Raw genomic sequence first — 26861 nt, 5'->3', positions numbered from 1 at the left:
TCAGTGCCACAGACCTGGCTCTCAGGGCTAGCTTGGACCTCTTTGGGAAGCCAGATGCAAGGAACCTGAAGCCTGACCCCAGCTAGGGAGGAAGAAGGCTGCCGTCATAGAGGTGCCCTCCTCTTCCGGGTGGGACAACAGCCAACCCCCAGTGAGATCTAGGGGAGGGTGCTACTGGGTACCTGGATGCAAACTAAGCCTGCCACCTGAGCCACAGATCCTATGTCACAGCACTTGTCACTGCAAAACCTCCCTGAATCCCAAGCTCACACTCGCAACTCCCCACAGGCTCAATCAATGACTGTAAGAAAAACGGAGGCAGGGCTGCTGAAATGGGTGAAGGCACCAGCCACCAACCCTGAGGACTTGCGTTTAAGCCCGGGGACCCACGTGGTGGCAGGACAGAAGGAATCCTACAAATCGACCCCTGACCCACATCCAGACTTGCGGTCACACACAAATTGATACATAAATGTAAAATTTAAGCAACTAAGTAAAAGAGTAACTTAAAAAAAGAAAGACAGGTGCAGCTAGCAAGGCTGCATGGAGGGCTCCATCCGCACTGCTCCTCCCCACCCCTCTGCTCTCTCCCAAGGCTGAAAGTCCCCACATGAGTTGGGGAACTGGAACAGGTGGAGAAAAGGAAACCCCCAAGAACTTTCTTCCTTGCCAGAAACTGCCACTGTAACAGGAAGAGGGCCACATGGTGGCTTTCCTCACCATGCTGGCCTCATCTGGGCCACACACACCCCAGTCGCCCAGGAAGCTCCTATTCACCCAGAGCAGCCTTTTCAGACACAAACATGCCCTCCGCCCTTGGTGGACAGAATCCCAGACTCCACAGCCTCTCTCCTCAGCATCCTGATGGCCCTCCCTACCTTCTCTTAGGACCTGACTTTTGGAGCATCATTAGTTTGGTTTTCTCCTCATTAGACCTTGATGAGCATGTCTCAGCCCCAGCACCTTTGCATCTGCACTTTCTCCACCTCTGCGCCCTTCTTCCTTTCTGTGTCAGGGAGGGGCATTCCTTTGGCCCTGGTGCTTCCTCTTCGGAGAGGCCTCTAGGATTCATGTCAATTCCCGTCCACCTTCATTCACACTCTGGTCCCTCTGCCCTGTTTATTTTTACTTATTTATTTTTCAGAGCACTTCCTCTGATCAGGCACCGAACTCACTTTTCTCTCCTTTTTCTTTGTGTGTGTGTGTGCACGTGTGAAAGAGGAAAGCGACATACACATCCTGTGTGCACACAGTGCACCCTCATGCATATACATGCATGCATGTTTGCCCATGTCAGCATGTGCAGAGGTGACATGAGAATGTCTATTTCCTTTTTATTTTCTTTATTCTCCCCCCTGACCCCCAATAGGGCTTCTCTGTATAGCCCTGGCTGTCCTAGAACTCACTCTGTAGACCTGGAACTCATAGAGATCCACCTGCCTCTGCTTCCCTGGTGCTGGGACTAAAGGTGTGAGCCACCACTGCCCAGTCTCTCTCTCTCTTCCCCTTTCTCTCTCTCTCCCTCCCTCTCTCAGATAAATGTTGTTGTTTAATGGTAAAGCTTAGCATACTCCAGCACCAGGACTGGCATTGAGTCAAAGCAGCAGGGACCATAGAGCAGATGAAGAAGGCAGCCATCAAACAGAAGAGCCCCATGACCTCAGACAGGACAAAACCCAGAATGGCACAAGAGAAGAGCTGCTGCTTGAGAGATGTTCCTGGCATAGCCAACAATCAAGCTACCAAACACTGTTCCAATGCCAGCCCCTGATCCGGCCTTAGCACTAATAAACTTGGCTGCTGTGTCACCGTCCGGAGAAGTAACACTGATCTGGCCACCTGGAGAGGGGAGCTGCTGCGGGAAGGGGCCTCTGGTCTCCTCAGGAGGGAGGCAGACACAGCCTGATTAGAACCCTGGTACAGGGTGAACTGGAGAAACGAGCAGCAGCAAGCAGTGCTTTGGCAGTCTGCAGTTTTCATTCTCTCAGATTTAACCCTTGGTCTCCCAGTCTTTTTCTTTTAAAAAATATTTTGTTTTTTATTCCTATTTACATGTATATCTGTGTGTGCATGTGTCATGTGCTCAGAGAGGCCAGAAGAGGTTAGAGCCCTGGAGCTGGAGTTACAGGTAGCTCACAGATATCGGATGTGGGTGTTGAGAGCCAATCTCAGGTCCTCAGGTAGATCAGTACCTGTTCCAAGCCACAGAGCCATCTCTTCAGCCCTCAGGCCTTTTTTTTTTATTTTGTTTTTGTTTTTCGAGACAGGGTTTCTCTATGCATCAAGCCCTGGCTGTCCTAGACTTGCTTTGTAGACCAGGCTGGCCTCAAACTCTGAAATTCTGGGATTAAAGGCCTGCACTAACATACCCGGCAGCCCTCAGGATTTTTTTTTTTTTTTTTTTTTTCTATCTCACAGTGATTTTGTTTGTCCCTCCCCTCAGCCCAGTTTTTGAGTCAGGGCCTCTCTCTGGACCTAGAGATTACCATTCTGTCTAGACTAGCTGGCCAGAAAGACCCCAGGATCAGGTTCCTCTGGTATCCATCCCACAGTGCTGGGGTTACAGAACACAGGACCATACATGGCTCTTTCCATGGGTGTGGGGGGATCCGAACTCAGGTCCTCATGCTTGCACAGGGAGCTCTCCATCTACCAAGCTACCTCTCAGACCCTCCGACACTGTATTTCTGTATTTAATGACTATCTCCCATGAGTATACTATCATGAATCCCTATGGTACCCCCAAACAGGGCAGGGTACACACACCGTTTGATAAGTGTGAGTTAGGGCTGCATGACATTACAAAGGCCCAGCACAGGGCCCATGAGGATGAACCGGGGATGAGAGAAAGGGCTCTTTCTACCCTCCCAGGGCTCTGACACTTTGTGACCTCCAGGATTAGGGACATAGGAAGGAGCGTGAGGGATGAGGGTGGCTTGGTCTTCTAGAAACCTCCATTCACTGGCACAGGCATAGCGACAGCAGAACAGACACCCAAGCCTGTGCCACACCAGGGGGCTTCTCGCCAGCCAGATACTGATGACCCTCCTTTTGGATAGCAACCCACCAGCTATGGGATCCCAAGTCAGGCTTTCTGCTGCTTCCCAAGAGGTCGCGATCATCAACGATACTCTGGGTGACGGCTGGGCTGCCGCAGCAAGCCCCCATCATCAGGCCTTTCACAGACCTCTGCTTCTATAAGGAACCAGGGGGACATCTGGACAGCTAGTTCCCTGCAGTGGGGGAGCAGAAGGCCAAGAGCGGTGTGTGAGTGAGTGCCAGGGCCAGAGCTAGGGAGAACACACTGCCCTTGCTGCCCATAACAGCAGCCCAATGAGGAAGGGACACGGGTCTGGCCAACTGACATGGAGCATGACCAAGAAGGTGACCAGCTCAGCCACACCAGGAACTGGCATTGGGGAGGGCTGGAAAGACATGAAAGGCAGGGCATGTGCAGCCGCTAACGTTCCTCGTCAAATGTCCAGTCAAAAACTCAGGACCCAGTCGATGCTTAAACACACAGTAGAAGCTCAAAGGCTGTGCCACAGGGATAAACACCTATATCACATAGCCAGTCTTACTCCTGGGGACTGAGTATACACTCTGTGAATTGACAGCCGCCCCCTTCTTGTTTTTGAGACGGGTCTCATATGTATCCCAGGCTGGACACTGAACTCAGTATGTAATGAACTCATTATGTCTCTAGTTCCCAAGGGCTGGGATTAAAGGCAGGTGCCGCTACCACCCGGCTCTGATAGAGTCTTTCCATACAGCCCAGGCCAGCCTTGAACTCAAGACACTCCTCAGTCTGCTGAGATTATAGGAAGCATAGCATGCCTTGCGTGCTCTTTTGAAGGGTACGCAAGACATCACTGCAAGCAGGAGCGGGGCAGAGACCTCTGTCTCCTCCCACCAGCCCGTCCAAAGATGGGTGACTTGTGCAGTGATTTCTGATGGGATGGAGCCAGCAGAGGCTTCTCTGCCTTGCTGCCAGGCACCCAGGCTCAGTTTGGCATCCTGGCCACAGGCTTGATGTGGCAGGTTCTTAGTGGCTCTTGAGCCGCCTATGGGATGACTCACACATGGATTCCTGACTGGGCAGGATGAGAGTTCATATCAACTGTGCTCTGATGCTGTAGAGCCAGCAAGGGCCCTTCCCCAGTGGACAAGGGAAGGGAACGGGCCCTTCAGGACTGGCTCTGCATAGCCAATGACTAAGGCTACCCTGGCCAGCGGCCAGCACCCAACATTCCTGGGAGGGCCCAGCAGTAACCCTGGGGTGCTGAGCCAGGCCTAGCATCAAGCACGGTAGAACATCTCTCATTGTTCCTGCCTGAGCCTCTAAAAGGGACTGCAGATTATTGTGCCGGACACAATGGGGCGTGCGGACTTGGTGGTCCCTGTGTTAAGCCCTGAGTAAAGCCACATGCTCTTGGCTAGCTCAGCTCCTCTGAGTCCAGACCCTCTCCTTCCCCAACCCCCGCAGCTGTTAACTGAGAGCAAAGGTCCCTCTGTGTTGCATTTACAGCATAACTATTTCTATGCAAGGAAGGGAAGCGGAAGCTACGGGGAGACAGAGACAAACTGAAACACCAGGCAAAGGCATGGCAGTGGAACTGGCCCGGCTCTTACTATGAGAGACCCCAGGCTCGCTGAGTGAGCTCCATCAGCGCACTGAGCCCCACCAAGGCGGGAAGCCACAGACCTGGAGAGCTCCTCTTGCAGGTCACACCTAGTGCAGCATTGAAAACCGTGTCCTGCGCTGGCAGACAGCCTGGGTCCCAGTGATCTGGACATGTCCCTGGGGTGGAGCCAGTGATGCTGTAACTCTTGTACTTCAAAGAGGAAATGAGGGGAGGGAAGGAAGGATGTAGCCAGGCAAACATCAGGGCAGGGACTGCAGAGGCTCCCATTGCCGAGGGGCAGGTCTGGGACAGTGGCCCAAGCACGGAAGGCTTGCCTGACCCAGAGGTGAGGCTTCAGGAGGAGGAAGGGCCCCTCTCTCAGGGTAGTGTGTGTGCTGGGAAGTCCATGCCTACTGCTTGGTAATTGGAGTATAGGGGTAGAGACCTTTAGTCACTGACTCACGTTTCATGCCCACCCATCCTTCTTGGCCCCAGCCACAGCCCAGGAGAGAAGCAGCTGTTAGGAGGAGGACTCTCCAGAGCACCAGGTCAGACGGGGGAAGACTTCCCTCTGGGAACCCATTATTCTTACACACAGGAATATGAGCCACTCGTTCATTCATTCATTCCTTCACTCACTTCTTCAGCTGCTGTTTACGCCTTTACCAAGGCATGGATGTGGCCTAAGTTGTACTGGGGGAGTGACCCTAATCTTGGACAGATGGGGACAATGCTGGTGGGTGGACAGAAAAGAGGAATCCTCAGACAGAGCCACAGTGTGCTCAGGGGCAAGTAGCTATGAGAGTGAGAGAGCATGGAGAGAATCTGGGGTGCATCAACCTGGGGGGGCAGTTCATGGGGTCAGACTCACATCCCCCCCCCCGTACAGGACCCCCTCACAGCTGCTAAGCTTCAAGAAAGCATAGGTTCAGGTTTTAGGGGGACAGCCATCAGCAAGTTTGCTTCTGTTACCCAGCTCTGGGTCTGTTACCTCTCCAGTCGTGCCGAGGGGGGCTGTGAATGACTCACGATCCACAGCACTACTCAACAATAACCAAGCAATGTAGACTGGCAGAGAACACAGAACGAGTCTAGGGGAGTAAAGAACATTATCAAAGGAACGGATGAACGAGTGAATGTAGGGTGTGAGGAGGAGGGGGGAGGCCAAGGAACGAAAGAGGAAATAAACCCAAGGAATTCAGATTCATTTCTCGAAGGTTGGTTCAAGTTTACACAGTCTGGGTGAAAAAAGAACAAAAACCTGAAGCAACAGAGGTAAAGGCCTGGGATGTTTGTGATGACATTTGTAATGACAGATTAAAATGCTTGCACTAGCCCAGGTATCCTGATTACCACTAGGTTCAGAATGGTCTGGGAGGGGACTCCCCTGAGACATGTACTTTCTCCGAAGGCTTTTGATCAGTGCAGTCTCTGAGCAGAGAGATCCTAGCTCTACCATGCAGTCTGCCCACAGGATAGGTTTCTAAGTTACCTGAGAAGGCTACTTCCCTCCCCAGACATGAATGTCCCCCCTTCCCATCTCCCGTCTGGTAGGTTCACTGCTCCCAGCCGAAAGCTCCCAGGCGCCTGCCTGAGTTACGTCTACATTCCCAACTCATGGCTCCCCTGTGAACTGGGGCAATCTAGATTCATATGTCCTCAATGAATGAGCTTTGACCAGATTCTAATAACACGCCTTGGGCAGAAGCCAAACAGGAGAAATGACACCTCAAGTGTTAGATGGGGTGGCTATGTGTTGACACAGGGTTCTGTCCCCTGTGATAGGAGGATTTGGGGGCTGCAAGCATAGAGCTCTCCTCCTCACTCCACAGATGTGTTCCTTTAAGCTCGGAAGAAAGCCTCCAGGGAACCACCTTGTGAGCTATTTGACTCACGTCTAATGTCTCTGGGAAGCAATAAAAACAGTAAGTCATGCTCATTAAAACGCCATCACTCTTTCCCATCCCTGCAGGTAATGCCAGGCCGGGGAATGGGATGTGCGTGAGGCCCCTCAGTGGCCCCAGGAGCCACAGGCTTGAGTCCAGTCGGGAACATGTCTATGAGGAACTGTGTGGGCAGCTCAGAAAAGCCACCTTGATAGCTATTACAAGGCCAGAAACAGATTCTGCGTGGAGCCTCAGCACCATGCACAAACCTGACTATGAAGCCCCAGTGACCGGTATAAACTGAATGCCTACTATGTGAAGCCCCAGTGACAGGTGTTAACTGAATGCCTACTATGTGAGATCCCAGAGCAAAACAAAAGGCATGTACAGCCATGCGAGGTGCTCACTGCTGGCTGCACAAGAGGGGCCTGGGCCCTTCCCTTCTACATTGGAGCTTGTGCCTGTTCTGCCTAGTACAGTGTCCCGGCAGGTGGTGGGCAGAGGATGAGAGCACAGAGGTTGAGTTTCAAGATGAACCAACTGGGCCCTGTCAGGGCACAGGGCTGGGTATGCGTTCCTCAGGGCACAGCTGGGACTGATCTCATGACCAATTAGCATACAACCAAACACAGGAAGGCTGAAGTAATTGTTTCACAGGGAGGAAGGAAGTTAGGGAAGGAGGGAGGGAGCAGGCTGCCTGGGCGCTCCTTTAGGTCCCTCAAGACCCAGCCACTGACAGTAGCTCTGTGACCCACAGGAACTGTCCTCATCCAGGCTTCTGCAGCTGGCACCCACCTCTATCTCTGCACCTCTATGCATGATCTGGTCCAGCCGGCCGCCCAGTTTCTGCGCCTCTGCGTATGAGCTATCTGGTTCAGTCCGCCCCACCTCTTTTTTGAAACAGGGTCTCACTTATGCTATGGGCCTCCGATATGCTGTGAAGCTGAGGATACTCTTGGATTTCAGATAATCCTCTCTCCACCTCCTGAGTGCTAGGATTACAGGTGTGTGTGCCAGTTCATGCTAGGGATGGAACCAGAGCTTCATGCATGCTAGGCAAACACTCTACCAACTGAGCTATACCCCAGACCCTAGCCCATTTTTTCTGAGCTGAAGTCTTAACTCCAGCCAAAGAATGGGTTTCCTGGAGACCCCAGCAGTTGCCTACGGGCAAACATTTGTTAAGATCATCTCAGTATTTCCGGCCTGAAAATTGACACCATGAGTTGAGGAAGTTCAAGACCATTTGAAAGATCAGCTACAGAGAAATGTGAAACCTAGACTATCCCAGGAACTCAGGGACTCGTGCCCAGGGTTAGCCAGGGGAGGGGCAAGGGGAAGGACTGATGTGGACTCCAGCTGTAGAGGATATGGGTGGGAGGTGTCTGAGCTGGTTCAGCTCTGGCTGGGAGAATCCAGACTTCCTGTCCACAGGTATGGAATGGACTCCTTCTCAAAAGAGTCCTTTGCTCTGTCCTATTAGGGTTGCTGAGCTCAGGTGACTGGCAGTTACATTGTTTTCCTCCAACTAGCCAAGATAGGATGAGGGAGGTTTCCATTGCAGCAGGTGGTTCGCATCCCACCATGGACCAGAAGGCCAAGTGCACCCTAGTGGAGTGTGTTCTCACCACTGTCTACACTGCTCTCCAGGCACGGCCTTCCGAGATAAAGTTAGAGAGGACACCCACAGGAACTGACACTGCCCAGTCATTGTTTTTCTAAAAATAAGCCTCCACTTTCAACACAGGAAAGATTTCCCTTCCCTGGGCCCTACCCTGAAGCCATGTGGGACCCATGCGAATCCACTCCAAGAAAGCCAGGGTGGCCTGCTGTCTGATGCCACCCAGCATCTAGAGCACAGCCAGTCTCCAGCCATGAACCCAGAATCTTCTAGAACAGTGGTTCTCAACCTTCCTAGTGCTGGGACCCTGTAACACAGCTCCTTACAATGCAATGACCCCTCAACCAGAAAATTATTTTCGTTGCTATTTCATAACCATAAATTTCCTGTTGCCATGAACCGTAATGTGAATATCAGATATACAGAGTAGCTGATATGTGATCCCCGGGGGTCGTGACCCACAGGTTGAGAATTTCCATTCTAGAAGATGCTGTTGGCCTACCAGGCCTCTATGTGCAACACTGATCTTTGGGTCCACGGTGAGCTTTGAGCATCAGGGCCGCTTCTGCTATTCTTACTGAATTTGTGACTCACTCCACCCCCATCAGTCTGACCCATCTTCCCACCCTCCCAGCCACACAGACCTCCACTGCTTCTGGATCCATTCCTACAGTGGCCACTGGGCCTTTGCTCCCAAACCTCCTCCATGCTCTCTCCTCAGTCACATCTCCTTCCTGGAGTCCTTTATCCAAAAGGGAAGCGTCAACTCGCAACCTTCTAGGCCTAACTTTCTTTCCGCCTTTAGTTTATTTTACCCATAGTATAATGAGTTCAGGGGCCCAAGCTTTACTTTGCTTCTCTTTGACATTAGAAGCCAAAGCCCTCAAGCTCCCTGGGGACGGAGCATATTCTCTAAACACGCTGAGTGTGTGCTCGCTGCCAGCATGGGCAGCCATTGGGGAGGCTTGGTCCCAGGCTCGTACAGGCTCTCATCCACAGGGCACGTGGGTGGAAATGAAAGAGGTTCCCATCATTAGAGGGGTCCTCCTGCTGGGTATCCCCTCAGTACTGACACCATGGCAAAGTTCTGACATCCCGCTAAAAGAACCGCCTGACAGACCCTCCTCACTCAGTGCAGGGGTGTGAACGGCTACCGAGGCCTCACTGAGCATGCACCAAAGCACCAGGGGCCTCCGGGTGAGAAGAGAGCCCACGGGCTCTAACTTGCACTCACTCCTCTGATCTCTTTGTCTGCTCCAGCTTCCAGACACCAGTTCCCAGGCTCGGCAGGACCCTGAGTACTTGTGGTACCCGGAGTCGAGGACCCTGGAGCTGGGAGGCATGTATGCAGATGGCACTCTGTCATGCAGGACCCTACCATGCCCCCATATACTGTGGCAACTAGAGTCGAGGACCCCAGGGCTGGGAGGCATGTATGCAGGTGGCACCCAGTCATGCAGGCTCAGGCACTGCTGTCTCTTTAAACCGAGCACTACTCTCTCTATGCCATTATTATGTCTATATTCTCCTGAGGGGACACAAAGAGCCTCCTTTCTAAGGCGAAGGTCCCTTTCTGGGTATCTCCTTTGGACTTGGTGACAACTTGCATAGAGTATACAGGGAATGTTAAGGGGAGTGAGGAATAAGACACTAGAAGATAGCCTCCCCCTCTGGAAGATGAAGACAGGAAATGTTGCTCCACCCACAGGAAGTCCAGAGGACACCGTGTGCCCTGGAAATCCCTCTTCGAATGCTGTGGAAGTGTTGGTGTCTGGGGGAGGGGACCAGGGCCCCACCCAGGTCTGCCGGGAGCTGGTGGTCCAAGTTCCTGGGGAGCCACATCTATCAGAGCCACAGATGGAAGCACCACTTGACGTCTGCCCCTGCATCTTGCAGACCCTTTGAGGTATCAGGTACCAAGGTTAGCAAGAACCTGGACACACCACAACTTCTGAAACAATGGTGGCGACGCTGGCCTCATAGTTAAGTAGGCCCGCCTCATTCTGGGGCTAATTTCAAGGCACACTGACCTCCCTGCCCTCTGGGTACTGTTCCCTCTTCTGAGCCAAAGGTCAAGGGAGAAGAGAGGTCTTGGCACATGGGGCGCAAAAGCAATGGAAGATAAAGGAACCTCAGGGGAGAGATGGCCCTGTTCTCCACTCTGCATTTTTATACTGAGCTCCTAAGGCAGCTCCCGGGACAAGCTCACAGGCACTCATGCTCTCAAAGAGACCAAGAAGACAGCTGAACGGGAACTCAGAGGCATCCTCCTTACTTCCCAGCCTGTTCCCTGACTCGTCCTGAGAGCACTGAGTGGACTCTCCGCGCAGTCTATACCAAAGCCACCCCTTCCAGGCACACCCTAATCCTCTGCAGGCCCATTAGTCCTGGGGTGACTTACCTAAGGCCGACTGGAGGCCAAGACAGAGCAGGGGTCAGAGCTTCTCGGGGCTGATGCGCAGGCTTGACCGGGGGGCTGCTAGACCATGCCCCTGGAAGAGAAGACCACAGGTCACGTGAGACGCTGGCATCTGGATGAGCCCAAAAATGTTCCTTCCGCTTGTCCCAAGCGCCCAAGCAGAGCTATGTGGCTGCGTGTGTGTGTGTGTGTGTGTGTGTGTGTGTACTGTGAACGTGTTTATGTGTGTGCCTATGTCCTATGATCCCCCATTAACAGAAGCCTGGTGATATCTGGCCACCCTCAGCTGGGTTACATCATCACAAGACCAGTGTGGGCACTGGTCATGGCCACCGCTCTCCAGTACACAAACTTGACTCAAAATGTTGATTATAATTCAGCCGGGTGGCTGGGCCATCAGAGCTGCAGTTGCACGTGCGGTACCCGACTCTATGTCCCTCCTGGTCATTAGGAGGCATGGTGGACCATCCAGCCTGGGCTTAGGTAGCCTCAGAGGAGCACCCACGGTCCTGCTCTGGCCCCTACCTACCTGAGCTTACCCAAGGCCTCCTCCTCAAAGCCCATATTGTCCCAGCCAAGCCTCCCTGGCTCAGGGCATGGCACGTAGAAGATATTTTAGTGTGTGCGCTGAATAAAAATGCACCCCAACTCAGACAGAACACATGCCAACACATCACCATCAGGAGTGACTCTGTATCTTAGTCCCCCTGCAGAGGGCCAGCTCTTTTCTCCCTGTCTGCTCCCCACATGGGTGGCGGTGGCCCCTTCCCAGTCAACAGTATGAGGGGAATGTTCCTAAGTAGTCTTGCACCTCACTAAAAGCTGTCCCTGTCCCCTGAGAGCCTCACAACAGACCAAGGAGGGAGGCCTGTTGTCACCTCCATTTCCTTGAGGGGCAAAATGGAGTTTATAGGGAAGCTATCAGTTCTGTTCCTCTAGAGCAGTGGTTCTCAGCCTGGGGGCCATGACCCCTTTGGGGGTTGAACGACCCTTTCACAGGGGTTACCTCAGACCATCGGAAAACACAGATAGGTATTTACATTACAATTTGTAATGGTAGCTAATTTACAGTGACGACGTAGCAATGAAAATAATTCTATGGTTGGGGGTCACCACAACTTAGGAGCTGTATTAAAGGGTCTCAGCATTAGGAAGGCTGAGAACCACACTGCTCTAGAGAGAGCCTTGCCTCAACTAGCTGCAGGTGCCTTGGCTGTTCAGCTACAAAAGCCCAAAGTCAGCCTTCTGGGAACAGCTCTACATGACCAGCAGGGGACCACTCGCCAATCCCGGCTCACTACAAGGGGACCTTTCCCAACCCAAGAAAACACTTTGTATCCCTGTCCTGTAGACACGACTTAAAGGGCTTAAAGGGGACCTGCTGGGTCTGGAGAGGGCCCAGGGGAAGTTCTTGTTTCAAGCCTGCCCCAGAAGCTGGGTGGCCTTGGGCTCACCACGTGACCTCAGCCATGGTCAGCTTCTCCATGCAGAACAGGAAGGACAGAAGGGAGGGAAGGCTATGAAGCCAAGGGATTGAAATGGCACCTTCACTGGGAATCCAGCTGAAGCCTCTGCCCCGCTGGGAATCAAGAATTCCAGAACAACGAACAGTCGCTGTGGAGGGTGCCGACCCGGAGAGACCATTTCTTTTATATAGATATGTTGCGTGCAAGAATGCTATAATAGCAATAAACCGAGCCTAAGGCCTGAGCATGTACGGCCTGGAACACGGCCCAGCTCCCTAGACAGTTTCTGGAAATCTCACAAACAATATTACTAACTCTCGTTTAGAATGAAAACATCCTAACTGCCCAGGTAACTTGTCACCCGATCAGGCTTTAATTCTGTCTGGTGTACCTTAGGATCCTCAACATCCCTTTTAACGATGTAGCTTCAGGACCACCAAAATCACACAGAAGACTACTCAAAGATCAGGGAGTGGACGAGCCCACAGGGTGTGTCAGCCCTCTCCTGAGCATCTCTGTAACCTATTTATTTAGCATATGTACATATTAATGTGCGTGAACACGGGTGTGCGTGCCGTGGTGTACGTGTGGCCGTCAGAGGACAGCCTTAGGTGATGGTCCTTGCCTTCCACCTTATTTGAAGTGGAATCTTGACGTTAGGCCAGGATCACTGGCCAGTGAGCACTGGCCATTCACTCTCCTGTCTCCTTGTAAGGAACACTAGGATTACACATGCTCACTCCTGCATCTGGCTTTTCCTGTGTGTTCCGGGGATTCAAACTCAGTCTTCATCACCGTGCGGCAAGCACTCTGCCCACTGAGCCAAGGCTACAGCCCCACTTCTCCTTCAGTTTAAAAACTCTTTTGACAACTGATGGGGTAGCTCACTCAAGCTTCCCCAACGTGCACGAGGCCCTCAGTTCAGTTTTCAGCCTTGCATAAAACCAGGCATGATGGTACACACCCATCATCCCACCACTTGGCAAGTGGAGACAGGAAGATCAGAAGGTCAGGGCTGGTCTGGGATATACAAGATCCTGACTCAAAAGAAAACAAACAAAACCAAACCTCTTTTTTAATAAACTCAAAGTCTGTTTCTATACTCTTCTGTCCTGGATTTTTTTTTTAACTCCCCTGGGGGAAGTCAAAGATCTGGCTGTACCTGAAAAGATGTCCCTGCAGGATAAGGGAACTCTTCAGGACACAGAGATTGGCTGTGTGTTCTGTTACAGTGCAACTAAAGCGCTCAAGGAAGTGAAACGAATCCCTGAAGGAGACATGTCCCTGTCCTTGCAATAGCCAGTTCTGTTCCCAGGATTCCTTGCAGGAGACCCCTCCATTCCGGAGACCCTCAAGGCCGCTTCTGAACAGTCCATTAACTTGATTTGTAAATTTCTTCCCGGCCCTATCGTTCAGCCGCAGGGGCTCCCTGGCTACCAGCTTTCCAATGGCAGATAAAGATCGCAGTCATTGCTGGAGACGGACTCAAGAGGCAGAAGTCATTAGGTGGGAATAATTATGTTGAGCTATGTCTGGTGGATCCTGATTTCTGTCTGTGATGGTCTTACAGACTGTCTCTTGCTCTGGAGGAGAGATGGGTGAGTCATAGAGAGCCTGAGAGGAAGGTCTTCCTGCTCTGAGGGTGCACAGGCATCCTGGTGGGGAAGAGCTCTATGTGGAGCCTTTTTGGCTGGTGCAAAAAGACACGGCCAGACACAGCACTTGCAAGGCTCTTGCAGGATGCTTTCCACACTTATGCTTCTCTGTGGGAGCCCATCCTTTTTTGCCTGCAGACCTAAGGTAGGCTGTGGCCAAGCCTGACCCAGCTACCTGTGTCCACAAAGCTAAGACAGCTGGAGGGGAAGGGAGCAGGCAACGAGGGCAGCATGGCCCTCTGGCCAGCTCAGGGCCATGGTTCCTGGTGGGTGACCCCGACCTGTTACTCCATTTCTCCTTTTCCCTCTCCACGTTTGTAAAATGGATGAAATGATGACACTTCTTACTTTGTTAAAATTATGAGTTAGTGCACCCCCTAACAAAAAAAAAAAAAAAAAAAAAAAAAAAAAAAGCTCTGCACATAGGAAGAACTCAGTGATGCCAACTCTGGAAGGGCAAAGGGGCTTGTCATCCAGCACTCAGCGGATGTGAGAACTGTGAGTCTGGCCAGCTCAGGCTACAAAACATGACCCCTGATGGAGTATTCTGCAACAGGATATCCTCCGCCTTCCCATTCTCCACATTGAGTCACATGCTTAGAACATGGTCCAAGCTGATAGCCTGTTTGGGGAGGCTGTAGAATTTTAGGAGTGAGATCTTTCTTGCTGGGAGCCAGGTCTTGAGGTTATAGTCTGGGGCCTCTTTCTACTCATCTCTCTCTGCCTCCTGAGCTGGCCAGAAGAACAGAGCTAGGACAGCTGGAGGGGCAGGTAAAGAGGCCAGCATGGCCCTCTGGCCAGCTCTTGACACACCTCCTCTGCTTTGACGGACTGTATTCCCTCAGACAGTGAGCCCAAATAAATCTTTCCTCTAGAGTCACTTCTGGTTAGGTATTTGGTTGCTGCAAAATAGAAAAGTAACTAATATAATTTATCAAGAAGAAAGAAAAGGCATGAACGAACTCAGGTCATGAAGAGGTTGAATAAGCAAAGAGAAAATTACCCATAATGAAAAGTCCAAGCCCAAATGGCTGCATGGCGGAACTCTACAAAAATGTGAAGTCCTTTACCAACTCCCCAGAAGACAGAAAAGGAGGGCGTACTTCCCAGCGCATTCAGACAGCTCAGTACTACCATGACACAGAACCAGAGAAACACTCCACAGAAGAACAGAATTCCAGAGCCATTCTCCTTAAGAGTCAAAAATCTATCACAAGAAAGCATGTCGAATGCCCCAACATATAAAAGGGTCATTCGCCATGAGCAGCTGAGGTTTATCTCAGGAACGCAAGCTTAGTTTATTTTCCATGATCTAATGTTCAGCTTCTTTTCGTTGTTATTAAATTTGGGTGTTTGTATCTCTGTGTGTATGTGTGAGTCTGTGTGTATAAGCATGTGTGTGCCAAGGTATATGTGTGGAAGTTGGAGGACGACTTTGAGGAGTTTGTTATGGCCTCCAACGCGGAGCCTTGGTGACGAGTGCCTTTACCCTCGTAGGCTCATCTTGTGCAAACCAGCTCCCTAAACTGTGTGTCACGACCCCGTATGGAGCCACTGAATGTGAGGGGTGAGAAAAATTCGGCGGCAAAAGGTTTCAACAACAGAATGCAATGACCACAAATAGAATCAAACACGTCATATCTGAGGTGCTCCTGGCAGGGCTCACGCGTGCTGCATCGTGTGACTTCACTGCAGCTTTAGATCTGGGCACACAACACACGCAGCGTGGGGCACCCACAGAGGCTTCCCGAAGCACCTCCACCTCCGATGCAGTGCGGCCTATCAATAACGGCCCAAAGTCCTGTGCTCACCCAGGCAGGTCTAGAAGAAGGGCTCAACAATACCCAAAGCCCTTACGTAATGAAAACATCATGTGTGGATAACAGGAAGCAAGAGAACCCCTGCTATCTGATGCAGGGCATCACCACATGGAGTCACTCTACTTTATTCCTCAAGGTCACTCACTTGAACCCAGGGCTCACCTATCTAGCTGGCCTTGCTCCAGCTTGCTCTGTCTCCTTCTACTTGCTGTCGTTACACAGGGGCCCACGACACCCGCTTGCCATTTACTTCAGTTCTGAGGATCCAAGATCTGGGCTTTATGCTTTAACCATTGAGCCACCTTACCAGCTGTATCAGTCCAAACCATATGGTTCTAAGCAGGGTGATAAAGCAAGGAGAAAAAAAAATGCAGAAATGAAAGCTATCTATTATGAGACTGGGGGAAGAGTGCCACTTCTGTTTTCTGATGCTATTATTTGGTAATTAGCTCTCTTGATGAATCCATTACAACATTCTTCAACAAGTCTGCCAGAGGCAAGATCAATAAATAAAAATGACTATGTGTAGAAATTTGCAATTCAAAAATCAAGTTACAAAGATAATGACAATAACAGTTAGAATAAATAATTCCAAACAGTGGCATAAAAAAAGGATAAATACTAAGGAAAGATACTTAACACAAAACAAGGTCTGCTATATAGCCCACACGATCCTAGACCTGCTGTGCAGTCCAGATGGGCCTCAAACTTGCAGCCATCCTCCGGCTTCAGCCTCCCAAGTTCTGGGATTATGGGCATGCACTACCACACCCAGAGGAAGAAAAACATTGTTGAAAGGCATCAAGGAAGATCTAAATAACTGGGGAGGCATTCTCTGTTTACGAACCAGAAGATTTAATGTTAACCTGGCCACCTGACTGACTGATCCACAGACTTAATACCTGTCAGAATCCCTGCTTTACTTCTTTGCAGAAAATGCAAAACCGATCTTAAAATTCATGTGGAATTACAAAGGACCTGAATTAGCCAAAGGTAGCTATAGAAGAAGAAGAAGAAGAAGAAGAAGAAGAAGAAGAAGAAGAAGAAGAAGAAGAAGAAGAAGAAGAAGAAGAAGAAGAAGAAGGTAGGACTCATACCTATCAATTTTCCTTGTGTTTTGGATGTGTTATGTGTGTTGACACATGTGTAGAGCCCTGAGGTTGGCACCGGGAGCCTTTCTTCACCGCTTTCCATTTCGTTCACTTTCCTCACTTTGTGAGGCAAGGGCTTTTGACTGGACGCAGAGCTCACTGCTACGGCTGGTCTGGGTGGTCAGCTTGTCTCCTCTCTGGACCCTTGGGGCACTGGAATCACAGCCACCAGGCACTCCTGAGATTTGATGTGGGTTCCAGGATCTGAACTCCGGTCTTTCCACTTGCAAGCCATCTGAGCCATCCACCCACAACACCTCCCCAGCACAAAGCTTGCTATATGCAATTAAAGTCAGGGCGGCGTGCTGCCACCGAAGACACCTAGCCACGAGATGGAATCAGGAGTCCAGAAATAAATGCATACCTCTGGGGCTGCAGGATGTAACCCAGGGACAGAGTAGCTGCCTAGCACGAGCAAAGCCTAAAGTTTGGTCCCCATGCAATCGAAAGCCAATCAAGCGTGTAGCTAGGATCATGAGGTCTCCTCTAGAGCAGCGGTTCTCAACCGTCCTAATGCTGTGACCCTTTAATACAGTTCCGCATGCTATGGTGACTCCTGGCTGTAAAAGTGCTTTTGTTGCTACTTCATAACTGTAATTTCCCTCCTGTTATGAATCATAAATATCTGTGTTTTCTGATGGTCTTAGGTGACCCCTGTAAAAGGGTCATTTCACCCCCAAAGGGGATGCAGATTGAGAACCGCTGCTATAGACTATGAGACATTCTAAAACTGACTACGTGATGGTTGGATATACTCGTGAAAAGACCACCAACAGCTATATTATGTATGTTCCATTTACTTTGTATTGTGTATATGACATGGTAAGTTTTAGGATATATGAACCAATCCTTCAGAATCCACTGTGCTGGCTAGTTCTATGTTAACTTGATACAAGCTGGAGTTATCTGGAAGGAGGGAACCACAACTGAGAAGATGTCTCCACAAGACCCAGTTATAAATGTAGAGCATTTTCTTAATTAGTGATTGGTGGGGGAGGGTCCAGCCCACTGTGTGTGGGGCCATCCCTGGGCTGGTGGCCTGGGTTCTATAAGAAAGCAGGCTGAGCAAGCCATGGGGAGAAAGCCAGTAAGCAGCAGCCCTCCATGGCCTCTGCATCGGCTCCTGCCTCCAGGTTCCTGCCCTGTTTGAGTTCCCGTCCTAACCTCCTTTGATGATGAACAGTGACGTGGAAGAGAAATAAACCCTTCCTCCCCAAGTTGCTTTCGCTCACGGTGCTTCATCACAGCAATAGTAACCCTAACTAGGACACCCACACAAAGCAAAATAGGAATCCAAGCCAACGTCTTTCTACCTTTCTACGTTGGAGGACAGAAGGACAAAGAGCAGGGTCAGGGGAACAAGGAGGCAAACCATGGCATTGCCTGGTGCTGCACCGTCATCCCTCACAGACGGGAAAAGGAGAACAGGTGTCTGTTTAGCCGATGGCGAGAACAGGCAGTTTCACATTCAGGGCACAGCCCCAAAGAAACGTACTTTAGTACAGTACCTCAGGGCCCCCAGCACCGCTGGCACCCAGGCTGAGGCTGTGCACCGGGCTGCCTCTACCCTTGGATGTATGCCTGATGTCAGCAAGGCTGTTAGACACAGCTCTCGGCAGCCTCCTTATTCAAGGGGTGCTCCAGGATCTGGGGGTGCTGTGGAGGGCCAGTCATCAGGATATACATGGTCCCATAGGCGGCTCCAGCTGAGGAGTTCTCTGCTTAGTCACACAAACAGCCCAGTGGCACCCACGGCGCTGCAGTTGTGTCCTAAAGGTTTTTGGAGTCCTTGGTTGTTCCTGTGGCAGGGGCCTCTTGATGGCCCAGACCTGGAGGACTGCTTGTGCCTGCCTTCAGCTACAGAACTCTCCCCCCACCACTCCTGACCCCCAGCCACAGATCCTGTCCAGGCACTGTATCACGCTACCTCAAAGACCTGCTGAGAACCGGAAATGGCCTCTCGAGCCAGCTCCCACAGACCGGATGTGTGCTCAAGAGATGACAAATTGTCTTAATATATTCTGAAGCCCAATTTAATTAGGAAGTGAAGTCCCTTAGGGAGAAAAAAAAAATATTGTGGGCTCTGAAGCCCAAGACGGATCATTTGGGATTATGACTACTCCTGAGCAACTGTGGTTCTAAAATGACTCATCCAACCACGGTCCCCAGGTAATAAGCACAGTGGCTCACAGAATACCCTCAAATATTACTCGGGCAATGAACTCTGTCTCTGTAGAGGCATTTCTTTCATTGCACAGCCAAGGAGCGGAGTTACAGTGGGATATGATGTCATATACCTGTGACCCCAGAGTAGGAAAGCAAAGGTGGGAGGGTTCTCTATAGTTTCTGGCTCAGTGTGAGCTTTGTTGCAAGACTCTGTCTCAAACAAGAGTTATATTAATAACAGTAAAGCAAAGAGTCATAAAGGAGATCATGGATTCTGCACATGTTGGTTTACAAGCAGGGAGGGGCTGGAAGGCCAGCTGGGCTTAACAGTGAGCTTAACAGTCATGGCTAGTGCCCAGTGCTCCTAGCCTTGGTCTGAGAGCACTAGAAATTGGCCCATAAAGATCCCCAACTCCAGAGCCTATGCAGTGTCTAACGGTGGCTCTCGCTTTTACTTCCAGCACCAGTGCGGCTGAGCTCTTGTCGAAGACCCCTGCCGACTGCGACAGGCCAAGCTGGCAGAGTGCTGCAATGAATGGAAACATGGTTTTGTTTTGACCCCAGGTGTCGGATATAGGACCGATTCAGACTGTGCACAGCAGCAAAGCATTTGCCTGGTGCAGGCCCTGAGAGGGGCCCTTTGCCAGCTGCAGATAGTTTAAGTCTGAGGACTCCTCCCAACCCTCCATGCTGTTCCTGATTGCTGTTGATGCAGGGTAATGAGATGAAGTTGGAGATCCTGAAATGGAAGATTGGACTTGCCCTAAGGAACCCAAAGACCCTAACCAGCAGGAAGTAGCCAAAGAGGACTCCACCCCTTCTCCCCACTTTCTTTTCTTCTACTCGGTAGTGGAATGTTGGAAGGGATTGGAGCAGAGAAGGGGGGAAGAGGAACTAAGAAACCAAAAAAGTTTAAAAAGTAATGCCTACAGAGTATGCGCCTGGCATTCATGAAGCACGGGGTTTAATCCTTCACACTGAACAGCCCAGACACAGCTGTGCACATCTATAATCCCAGTGCTCAGGGGGTCGAGGCAGGAGTGGTCACCCTCAGCCACACATGTTTGAGGCTGCCTCGGGATACACAAGACCCTGTCTCAAAAGACAAACGAGTGCACAGACAATGAAGCCTGCCATTGTCTACGCCCACTTTGAAAGTCTGGGGAATCTGCTCAAGGCAACCCACTACTCACATTCTCCACGAAGCAGGCTTCTAGCTCCTTGACGCACTGAGGCACGTGGGCATGCGTGCCCCCAAGGGCATGTGCTGGCACCAACCTGTGAGCTATCCAAACGTCCATATGCAACTCACCAGCAGGAAGTTTCGTGTCTCCACGCAAGGGAATACCACGGAGCCATCGGAATGCCCCTCTGTGATGCTTAGCCGCACAGACGGTGGTGAATGAATAAGAGCCCATACCCTTTGAGTCTTAGCCTGTTACAACTGCCACAGACTGAGCAGCTTCGTACGCTTTCAGTTCCCAATTCTGGGGTAAATCCAAGGTCAAGGTGCTAGTAGAGACAGGTTCCGGTGGGGCCTCTCTTCTGGTTCCTCAGTGTGTTCTTGTGTGGCTGGGAGCAGACCCTCTTCCTCTTCTTATAAGGGCATTAACCCCACTGAGAGTTCTACCCTGCTCATGTAGTTTACCCTTTGGGTCCCCCACCTCCTGATGCCATCCACTGTGGATTAGCATTTCAGCGTATCAAGTTTGAGAACACCAAGAATGACTTACTGTGGGCATCCCTCTTATTTTTTTTTTTTTTAATTAAATTGTTTATTTTGTGTGTATGTGTGTGTGTTTGGGGAGGGTGCAGGTGTTTGTGCATGCTTGGTGTGTATGTGTTTGTATGTTTAGCGTGTATGTGTGTGCAGTGTTTCATGTGTGTTTGGTGAGGGCGCACATGTGCTATGGCTGCGTGTGGAAGGCAGAAGACAGTTTTCACGAGTCAGTTCTCTCCACGTGACTCATGAGGCTCAACCTCAGACTAGGAGTTGGTAGTGGGAACCATTACTTGCTGAGCCATTCTCCCCCCACCCCCACGCCCAAGGACTCAAATTTTAAGCAGTGTTGCTGCAGAAGAACTTTGAGAACTAGAAACTGCAAAACTACCACGGACCAGAGAGAATGAGTGAAGGGTCTGCAGACCCCAGAGTAGCAGTGAATTGAGACCTTCCAGCTTTGTCTCACTGGGTGGGTGTACACCATCCCTATCTGCTATGTTTTGAGACTAAATGCTGGTCTCAATTCATTAATAGCCTTCCATGGGGTGGGGATAAAGATGGCCCATTTTCCATAACCGATATCCTAGGACTCCCCTAGCCAGGGCTCTTGTCACTTCCCACCTGCTACTGCTGACCCTGAACCAGGGCCCGTAAGACACCCTCTCTGGCATTCTTCTCAGACAGTGCCCAAGGGGTCTCCTTCTGCTCCAGAAGAAAGATGGTGGAAAAACTTTTGCCAACTCCAGAACAGTGAGGCAGCTGTGAGGGAAGCAGTGATGGGTCAGGTGTGTGTGTGTGTGTGTGTGTGTGTGTGTGTGTGTGAGAGAGAGAGAGAGAGAGAGAAAGAGAGAGAGAGAGAGAGAGAGAGAGAGAGAGAGAGAGAGAGATATCACTCCCAACCCAATAGGCACTTCCTGCTTTCGTGGAGTCATGCTCATAGGAAGAGATGCTCTTCTGTCTTAGCCAGGGATTGAACCAGACTTTTGCAGCTCATGGTACCTAGTATGGCAGAATGCCTCAGACTCTCTCCAGGGCCTAGAGTCTCATGAGGATGGGAAGGAAAAGGAGCCTGCTCTTCCTTCCACCATGGGACCACATCTGTGAATGTGGACATTTACTTGAGGCTTCCCTGGATAAAGCAAAGAAGAAAAAAACACCAGTCTGGCCCAACCCTGCCACTCTGCAGTTGTGCAAAGGATCCCAAGAGGAAAGAGTCTTGGCTCAAAATCCCAGAGCTAGGTGTGACCAGGAGTGGCCCTGTCTGACCAGTCTGGCCAGGTATGGCCAGACCCTATACCCAGGTGAGGCCAGAATGGCCAGGTATGGTAGCATGATCAAGCAAAACTCCAGAGAGGGACAGATGCTTTCATTTGCTGGATAATGACAAAAAGGTTTAGACCCGAATAAGTGCCCTTTCCCAGTGTTCCTGTGAAATCACCTGTGGTCACTCGGCGATCCCCCGTCACGTGAGCCAGGGCCTTGGGACTCTGTGAGTGCCACCGTTAGACATTCCAATGGTGTTAGTAAATGAAATTGGAGGAGAGGAGAATGGATATTTGGCTTGGAACAAGTTATCATTATGGCCTGCTAGGGAGCACAGCAATCACAGTATCTCTAGAACGGCTCTCCTGAGTCCACCACAGGTGGCTGAGGGACAGCCGGTTCTCAAGCACCAGGAATGTGGAAGGTGAGTTGGGGGTGGACTCTTCCACATGAAAGGAATCTAAAGCATGCTGATCCTGGACTCTGATAAGTCACTAGGTGGCCCAGGACAGTCACCTGCCCCTCTGGAACTGCTTTCTTCTCCATCTTTCCCCACTGTTCTTTCTCGGGTAGCATGAGACCACATGAGGTGATGAACCGGTATAGAAGCACTCTCTCAACCCATGGGCATTTAGGCATGGGGCTGGGATTACGCTCCTGCTTTCTTGCTGTGCCCAGGAGCACTGTGCCAGGCACGTTCATATGCACACACTGTGCCCAAATCCTGACTCCCTCCCTCAGTTCTCACTGTGGGCCAGGCCATCCACCAGGCCTGCTTGACACTGATGTGCTGATGATCTTGTCCTGAAGTTGAGCAGTCAGAGAGTGGAATCTTGGTCCTGGGTCTGCAAGTCCCCAAATACCTCCTGGATGGAGAAGACCCTCCCTAAACTTTGGATGAAGGATCAGCAGGCAGCTCAAAGGAGAAACCAGGCTAGTTCATGGACAGTTTTGAACATTAGAATTCAGACGGTGCTCAGCAGTTGGGAGCTATGGTGGATTCTTACATGCTGAGCTTGGAGGAGGATCAGGATGGTAACCTGGGCAGGATGAATGCTATTATGCCAGGGCCTTTGCCAGAGGGAGGTCAGAGGAGATAGGTGAGCAATTTAGGCAGGGGCTGAGACTGGTCCATGTGACAATCAGATCACCTGGGACAAGTGTGGCTATAGCTTGCTTTCAGGTTGTCACATACAAACACTGGAGACAGCCTACCTGTGACACAGAACACTGATGAATTTTGGGGATAGATGAAGGGGGGACTGTTCCCAAGAGAGAGACGGGGGAGGGAGAGAAGGAAGAGAAAGGAGAGGGAGAGGGAGAGAAAGAGAAGACCCAAACCAAAGATGCTCCTGAAATGTAGCCTGTGAAGCGACCACGTGGAAACACACCACCAAGACGTGGGATTAAGGCTGCCGAAGCCCCTTAATCAGAAGCCTGCAGGATGCTGAGGAGCATGGCTGCAATGAAGGGAGAAGCCATGTGAAAACAGAAATAAATTATTCATTCCCCACAAATGAGCAGCCTTCACATTCCCACCACAGCCGCCTCACCACGGGCACCCCGAAGATATAGCAGTCCTGTTAGTGACACCGCTCAGCCATTCAGGCGTGGGTGGACACAGAATTTGGACATTGCCATCCTGACAGCTCTCCAGGATCCGTCCACACCGTGTGCACTCAGCATCGCCAATTAAACCAGCCCGGCTAAGCTAACATGGTCCCACCTCAAGGCAGCTTTGAGCCACGGGGGCAGCTTCTGTTTGGAAGGTGACCGCATCCAGAGCCTGCTGAGAACACACAATTGCCCCCACCAGGGAAAGAAGCCTAGAGCTCCTGCTTGCTCCCGTGTAAGAACCCAACCACACAAGCACATGGAGCTGAGGCCACCGGTAGGAGTTGTGAGGGTTTGAGGGTCACCCCTGGCCATGACAGTAGCAGCCATGCACTGTGAACAGGTCAGGACCTCAGGAGGACCAGCAGGTCCTGGGAAGAAAAGAAAGCCATTCACAGAACAGTTCACGTGCTCTCGGCTCTCACCGTGGGCCTTCTAGTCTAAACCAGGACTGACAGTCTTGAGGTTTCCTTCATGCTAAGCTCTGGTTATGCCACCGGACTATTTCCTCTGCCCAGAACACTTTCTAATAGTTCACTTCCTCAGTGAACTATTCACCTTCAGAGCAGTCTTGAGGTCCCTTCAGGGAGGCTCCAAGTTCCTGTTTCCCCTCCTCCCCCGTCCCAATGGTTCTCAACCTGTGGGTCACGACCACTGAAAAGCACACATTTCCTGTGTTTTTAGAAATGGAGACACCGCTCAGTAGCAAAGTCACAGTTATAAAGTAGCAACAAAAATAAATTTATGGGTGAGAGTTCCTAAGACTGTCAGAAATAAGTGTTTTCTGATGGCAGCGACCCACAGGTCCGCTGTTGAGGACCGCTGCCCTCCCCTCCCCCATTCCTTTTGTACCATGAGACTCACTTTCCCTTCACCTTACTCTGCCACTGGCAGCACTGGTCTTAACTATCTAGGGCTAGCAACAGTATCCCTGCTGGAAGGTGCTATGTAGAGGACAGGGCCCTACCTGGTACCTAGCACGCCTCCAGGCACAGAGAGAACAAACATGATTAAGTCTGAAGGCCCCACTTTCACCCGTCCAGAGCAGGTCAGAGCTATGCCTTGCACTAAAGTGGTGAGGCATGTGAGGACACCCCACAGGGAACTGGCTCCCCCCAGGACAGCGGGCTTGCTCCCACAAGGGGTCTTTTGTAGTAGCCACACTTGCTGGCAGTTACCCTCGTGCCCAGTCTTTGTGTGAGAAGCGACCCGAGTGTGTAAGTGAAGAAATGATCTTCCAGCCAGCCCCACCCTTGAGGGCAGAGGCCCGTAGCTGTCTGTGGTACCCATGTGACTAAGAAATGTGTCTTACAAGTTGGGGCAAATCTCAGGAAACTGGTTCTGCATACAAAGCAAACATGTCAATCCGGAGTTACCATTAAAAAGGCATCTGTATGTGTGTGTGTACACATGCATGTAGATGAAAGTGTGTGCACATATGGATAAGTATGCATGTGTGTGTGTGTGTATATATATATATGATATTAGCAGCTCTCAGTGAAAGTGAATTCATGCCTCTCAGAGGTAAACATGTGGCAATGGGTGAAGACATTCTTATTCTCACAAATGAGGGGTGCAGATGTCTGGTGGCATCTGAGGGGGGAAAGTCAAAGGGGATGCAGAATGGGGCACATACGCACGGCAGCCTACATCAGCCTAAGATCTACAAAGCCCAAAACATCAACAGCGTTGCAGCTGAGATGCCAGGACACGAGCAGCAGCTACAAGCAGCTGCTTCTGTGTGCCTTCCGACCCACCGTAGACCGTAGCGGCAAAGCTGTGTGTGTGTGAGTTGACTTTCCATCAAGAGACATCCAAGGTAACCAGCTTAAATGCAGAAAAAGTTCACCCTGGCCCCGCAGCTTTGGGTCTGTGGCAACAAGGCAGATTACGGTGGGATCACATGGCTGAAAAGGTCAATTTAGGCCATAGCAGTTTGGCATGGGGTCCTCATGTGTAAGTCTTCCGTAGGCATGTATTTGGACCCCTCTGGGTAATATTAAGGAAGGTGACTGTTGGATCAGAGTGAGAATGTGTTCAGTTTTGTGAGAAACTGCCAGTTGTCTTCCAGAAACCTTTGGACTCTGGCCATTCTAGTAGGTATACAGTGGTAGCTCACTGCTTTAATCTTTGTTGCCTTAATGGCAGTTACCGCTACATCATACGTTAGATCACCCAGGACCAGTCCCTTAAAAACAAAAACGGACAAGTGTAATAGTGCCACTCTTTTCTTAGTGCATATTAACTGCATAACATAATGAGCCCCACCGTGACACGCACATTCACACGGCGTACTCTGGTCACATTCAACTCTGGACCAATCTCTACTGTAGACCAGTCTCAAAATGTTCTGTGTGGGGACTGCAGTGACACCATGACACGGTGTCTAGATGACCATGAGGCAAACAGAACGGCCATCTCTGCGTGGATGAGGGCCAACCACTCAATGTCTTCACAGGGCGAATCCAGTCCTGAGAACGAAGGAGCCCTGCAGAAGTCTCCCGGGGGGAAGGAAGCATGAGATCCATACAGGCTGCCTGTTGTTTAATCCTCATGGAATTAATCCTCATGAAACAAGGGTGATTCTTGTTTCCAAGGAGTTCACAGTGTATATAGCAAAGGCCTCAGGAGGTTCTGGGTCAAATGGTATGTATGGGCCCTGGGTAGGTGATAAATACTAGAAGAAGGGAGCCCCAAGTTTACCTAGGGTCAAGAAGGGCTTCCCAGAGGAGGTAACATAAACAAAGTCCTGAGTGAGAGCCAGGAGGTGAATATGAATACGGGAGAGGTGGGGGTGGGGTGCAGTTCTGGCAGAGAGTTTCCAGGAAGTACTCCACCTAACCAGGAGGCTGCTTGTCCCCTGGGGAGGCTGGAGTTTGTGACACAGAGCAGTCAGAGGGCAGCTGCGGGCAGCACTCGGCTCCCTGGGCTAGAACAGACTGCAGTCGGTAACAGACCGCAGTCGGTAGCTTCTGGCCCAGGGTTCATAAGCTTTACCCAGCAGAGCTAGCTAGATGGAGACCCACATGCTGCTCACTTTATAAAGTCAAGAAACAAAGCCTCCTCACTACCATGTCCCAGCAGGTCCTCCCTGTCCACTCCAGACCTCATGCTGGAAAGTTCTCAGGACACACACGTGGCTTTCCCACCAATCAGCCCACACATCTTCTGCCTGCTCCCAGAGCATGAGTTGGGGTGGCTCCAATGCCAGCAAAGCCAGTGCCTGGCTTGCTGAGTGATAGCTGGAGCTTTTTTTTTAAAAAGTGCAGTCACAGTGGCCAATGGGCAGAGCAGGTAGACTCACAGCCAGGCAGATTCAGAGCTCTTTGGGGCAGTGGCATCTGTGCAATGAGAAAAATGCACAGGGCTTTGTTGAGTTAAGCATCCTTCCTGTCTCCATCCTCCATCCCCACAATGAGGAGGGCATGCCTGTTCTGGGGAGGCCCGGCATC

General features: G+C 50.9%; 1 protein-coding gene across 2 annotated transcripts in view; it reads right to left on the bottom strand.

The window, feature by feature from the left end:
• Positions 1 to 26861, bottom strand: part of Hpcal1 (hippocalcin like 1) — a 100200-nt gene that overhangs the window by 14048 nt on the left and 59291 nt on the right. The window contains exon 2 of one of the 2 annotated variants that reach the window (XM_021661322.2): positions 10534 to 10624. The exons of the other annotated variant lie outside the window; for it this stretch is intronic. The gene's annotated coding sequence lies outside the window, so the exon portion shown is untranslated. The remainder of the gene's footprint in view (positions 1 to 10533; positions 10625 to 26861) is intronic. 2 annotated transcript variants of the gene reach the window in all.

This window comes from Meriones unguiculatus, chromosome 1 (genome assembly GCF_030254825.1).
Source record: "Meriones unguiculatus strain TT.TT164.6M chromosome 1, Bangor_MerUng_6.1, whole genome shotgun sequence".
NCBI classification, from domain to species: Eukaryota; Metazoa; Chordata; class Mammalia; order Rodentia; family Muridae; genus Meriones; species Meriones unguiculatus.
The sequence above is the reverse complement of the archived record's forward strand: the minus strand, read 5'-3'. Positions and strand labels throughout refer to the sequence as shown.